Source organism: Peromyscus leucopus, chromosome 9 (assembly GCF_004664715.2).
Source record: "Peromyscus leucopus breed LL Stock chromosome 9, UCI_PerLeu_2.1, whole genome shotgun sequence".
Lineage (NCBI taxonomy): Eukaryota > Metazoa > Chordata > Mammalia > Rodentia > Cricetidae > Peromyscus > Peromyscus leucopus.
Genome location: NC_051070.1, coordinates 53,070,316 through 53,075,622, shown reverse-complemented (window position 1 = coordinate 53,075,622; position 5,307 = coordinate 53,070,316).

The window sequence follows — 5,307 nt, the reverse complement described above, 5'->3', positions numbered from 1 at the left end:
CCCCCTCACCAGCAGCGAACTTCTTAGGCTCTAGGGCTCTGACCTGGGCTCCAAGATAAATATTTAATGTAGAGGGTGTCGCTGAGCTGCCAAAGGTCCCAGCTTCCTGTTTCTCGCAAGAGAAGGTACAGCCATGGGCAAGGAGCTTGAGGACTGGCTACCAGTCCCATCTCTATGGGAATGAGGAGTCCAGTAAACGGTCTTAGAGGACGCAAGTGGGGAGGAAGGGGGGTGTGTGCACTGGAGAGCTGAGCGTTTTGCTTAGCTTTGCCTGGCTACTCAGGCCTGGGCTGGCTCAGCACCTCTCTGGCTGGAGCCCACTGTGTTCTCTGGTATCTGGATGGCCTCACAAAACACAGGATGCAAGATCGCTAGGATCACAGGTCAGAGGAATTCAAGGAAACTTGAAATTCCCCCCTTTTCTGTCCATATTTAGGAGAATTCCTCCTGTTTTAAGAAGATTAAAGGGAAAAAACGTAGCAAGGTTCCGAGATTGGACTCAGAGCCAGGTGTCTGGTTTCCTGACTCCTCCCCCTAGCTCCAGCCCTCGCTGCCTGCCGGCCTCACAGCTGGGCAGCTTCCAGTGGCGTTCCAGAGCCAGGTAACAGCAGATAGTGCAGCCCTGGTCAGTCCAGTATGTCATCCTCTGTCTCCTGCATGCCCTCCTGTCTAAGAGGGACCTCCTTCCCTCTTAGTCAGCTGCCTGCACACCTCTGGCATGGCCCTGGGTCTCAGGGACTGCGGTGGCCTCCACAACCACCTGAGCTCCTGTAAACACGGTTACGTAACTGCTTGTTTTCCCTAGCTATCTGATCCAGTCACCAGGAGCCCCACCCAGCCCCAGGCAGCCAATTCTGCCCGATGCACATTCTCCTCCCTTCTCCCCTCTTCCCCGCCTCCCCCCCCCCGTCCTCTGTCCTCTGCCACCAACTCCAAGCACCATTAGTCAGTGCTGAGGGAGAGTCTACTACCATTTGGATGAGTCACACGGACATCTCTGCTGCGGGGCCCCTGTCCTCCACTGAAAGGCACCTGCTAGTTCCTTCCCTGGGACAGCCTTCAGTCCATCCTTCAGGTAGACTTTCACATCCATTTTGATTTGTGCTCCTGGAAGAGTATTTTCTTTCTACGGACCAGATGGGAGTAGCCAAGGATATGCAGACTGCTCTAGAAAGGACCACAAGTAACCCAACGGCGAGAACTGGAGCCAGGTCACCACGGATATACCAGCACAGACCTGGACTCTGTTTCATCCCTGGGGCCATCTCCTGACTCCAGCTTGTGTGGTGCTGCCAACTAAGCTCCATCAATGGCCCCACGTACGCCAACCACTCATGGGAACAGGGGCAAACAAGGCAGGAAAGTGAAGTGACCCACTTTGGGACTCCAAGGGCCCTCTTGCACACTGGCCTATCTATCTGGAAGTCTGGGTTTTTTGATTCAGTCACTGCAACGTGAAGGAATTCTGAGTGGAAAAAACAAAACAGATGAACAACAAAAACACACAGTGCAGGTCAAGGATGGTCAATGTCAGGCCTGGCAGCCAGGTCAGGTATGTTAAAAGCCAAGGGAATAAGAGGAGGCTGAGGATTTCAGGCCTGCCTTGCACAAATATTTTCATAGCACAAATATAATAGGCACCTCATGGCTCTCAACATCTAGACCCAAGGCTGTGGAAAGAATGAGTCCTTGTCCAGTTTATCCAGGCTGTCCTCTAGGAGGCCTGGACATGGACTGATATCACATCCACCATGTGCTCCTTTTTCATGGTGAACAAACAGATGCCACAGGCAGGCAGGATGCCTCTAGACAGGCCAACTAGACAGATTTCCTTCGGTTCTTACAAAGGACGAAAAGAACAAGTTGTCAGCTCTTGAGAAAGCAGACTTTACAGAGATAAATGATAAATGAGCAATGACCTCAGAGGGGACACAAGCCAAGTCAGCTCGGCCACAGACCAGGGCACAGAACCAGGGGCTGGAAAATTAGGTCTGCCTCAGCCTTCCTTTCCAGCTCAGGTAAACTGAGATAAGGGAGACAGAGGGCTGATTGGCTGGCCAGAGGGTACCAGGAGGTAGAGCGCTGGTCTCCGAACAAAGGCTAACCTCTTTCTGCCTCCTAGAATTCTATGAGGAACTGTCCCCACTGCATCAGCATTAAGACTTAATGAGCAACCCACTGTTGAGTAAGCAGATCTTCATAAAATCTTAAGAGTTGGGTCTTTGAAAAAGCAAAGGAAGAAGGGAGGAGGAAGAGGAGGAGGGGGAGGAGAAAAGCAAAGCCATCTAACTACCCATAATAGACAACAAAGTAGGGATTGGATTCTGATCTAGCAGGGGTCAGTGTGACTCAGTGTCTCATCCTTCTTTCCTAGGCTCTTAAGCAGCTTCCCACGACTCTGTAAATAAGGGCAAACATTACCTCATCTCACTGGAGCTTTAGCTAAAGGATAAGGCCACTGTTAGCTCAAGATGTCACTGGGTAACAGAACATAAAATGCTCACTTGGCTCCTGTGCAGTTAAAAACCTGGGCTCATTTTTCTGAAAAATGCACACTGTGGCTGTATTTGATGTCAACGTCGAAATCTGTGTCTGGCAGACCTAGATTTAGCCTTTCTACCTCTGTTGTCCTAATCTGTCCAAGTCCCTCTCGGGGCCCCACCATTTCCCTCTCTCCAGCCCCAAGCTGTACAGCGATGCTTATCTGCTCTTGTGTACTCACAGCCCCTTGGGATCTATCTACTTTTCAGAGACTCCAAAGCTGGTCTGGTCCTTCTAAGCTTGATACTATAACTCTTCATCAACTCCCTGTGGCTTCTGACTTTTCCCAGGATGGTGGAATCCACCCATGTCTATGGTTAAGATCATACCTAAACTTATTAAATGACTATTGTAAAGCATTTTTTTTTTGTGCTTTGTAAAGACTATGTTTCCTGGGTTATCATTTTTCTTTTTCAAACTCCAAGGAGGAGTCTCTGCTGGAGAGGCCACAGAAGGATTAGGGGCTAGAGCAGGAGTCAGTGGTGGGCATAATTCCAGGAGGGGACAAGAGGCAAAGACAGGGGGTTTATGTGGAATAAAGCAGAAGCTCAGAAGAGGCCACTGGAGCGTTAACTATGGCTGGGGGGTGTCCTCTGGGGGGTGTCCTCTCTTGAGAAGGGACTTCATTGGCATTGTTAGAAATCAGACCGGGACATCAGAAAGCAGGCTTTCCCTCGCCTCTGGAATTATTACTGGGTCAGAGCAAGTGTTAAGTCCCTCTATCTAAGAAATCAAGGAAATAAAGACACAGGGAGTCAATAAAGTTAACCTTCAATTTTAAGGGCATTTTTCTTCTTTTAATCTTAAAGATGACTTCCAATGTACAGTAAGAAAGTTCTTAACAAAACTTTTATTATTCACAAAGACTTATTTAATGTCTCCTGTTGATAAGTAGCATTTCCACCACTGTCTCTAACATAACAGAAAGCAAGAGAATGCAGGTAACCTCTAAGCACAAATAGTCCATCATTCAAGAGAGCACCAGCTAGATCGACATGTGTGACTGCCTTATCACCCAGGCAACAAGACCAGGAACCGACCCTGAGAAGGTCCAGGTGATATTATCGGGAAGAAAGAGCTATGGGTTCAAACACTGTGAGGAAGGAACAGGAGGAGCTCCCGAAGGCATCTTTACAAAAGTTCTGGAACAGATGAAAAATACATTTTCTTTTCTCTTGTTTTAAATGCAGGTTTAAATGATGTAGCTCTGCTAGCCTAGAATTCATTGTGAGAACCAGGCTGGCCTCAAATTTGGTGATCCTCTTGCTTCATCATGTGCTCAGCCCAAATCACATCTTATCACTATAAATCATAATCTCTGGTTGCCTACTTCTGATCATGTGCACTTCACTTTGATATGCCCCCAAAACCAAAAGGACATGGGGGTGGGGGTGGGGGGTGGGGGGTAGTACTTAGAAAACTGAAAAGGGGAGTGAAGGGAATGTGGCAGGGACTTACAGCAGGCAGAGTGCTTGGCTCTACTTCAGAGCTGCACAGAGGATGGTCCATGTCCACGTCCTCGCTGCTTGATCTGAAACCACCTAGACTTGCATAAAAGTGTTGACGATGCATAACCCTGGCTCAAACAAAGGTGTTATTTAAGCACGTCTTGCCACAGTTGCTGAGGCGTGAGGCCAAGGCCTCCCAGGAGGGAATATGCTCCCAGTATCATCTTTACCTTTGTGACTGCATAGATGAAGGCAGCTAACACTGACCCATTCACTTTGGCTGGCTAGATAGAGGCAGGACAGCTCCCAAGTCCCAGTGTCATGTAGTTTCCCTCTCTCAAACTCAATGGCACAGAGCCCTATTGTTAACACAGCTTGCTGCTGGCATCCAAGAAGAGAGCATTGCCCTGTCCTTTGGCTGACCAGCTTTCTTCTCTACACGTCTGTTCTTTCTTACGGCATTCCTATGAGCTTCTGACCATGGCAAGAACCGAAAGGGATTCCTCCGTGTGACCCAAACCCTCCTCCTCCGTGTCTCACTGGCCCATCCCTGGCTGTCCTTTACACCAGTCTAACAGACTCAGGAAGATGGGATGGCTGTCAGATGAGGTCAAAACCCCATGGTTAAACTACAAACAATCTAGCAAACTAGAGCCTCATACCCAACACTGAGCTCTCCATCCACTCTTCCTCTGCAATTTCTTTCTGTCTAGGTAGGGAAAACTGAAAGCAAGAAGCCTGGGTTCCACCGTTACCACAGCAGCTAGTTTAAATACTGGGGTTCTAGAATGCTACCTCAAGTCTTTACTGGTCAGGAAGTTATCTTCAATACAAACATTGGCAGAAAAACCCGATGATCACTAATATGAGGGAAACTATGAATCGTCAGGTGGGGCAGGATTTTCCTAAACTAGTATAACTGAGTAGTCATTCAGATTGGCCAGCACAGATTTAGTCCTCTAGAGTGTGAACTTTACAGCTTTTTATAGATATGATACAGGCAACTCTTGGAGATCAGCTAGAAGATTTACATAAGGCAGAGAGAAGGGATCTGGGCTTCCTCATTTGAAGACTGGAGAACTCTTGCTCAACGGCTGTGAGCAGGAAGTCCAGCTGCATCTCACATGACTTGGGATATTTTCTTATATACACCAGCTGCCTCAGACACTGTGCTTGGAAAGCCACATGGAGAAAAGGAACTAGGGATAATGCCACGGCTGAAAAGACCTCAAAGCTACTCCACTTCCAGAAATCCTCCCCTCTCTCCTTGCTGTCATCAAATGATTTTCTACTGACCAAACCAATGGGGGTTCTTCCT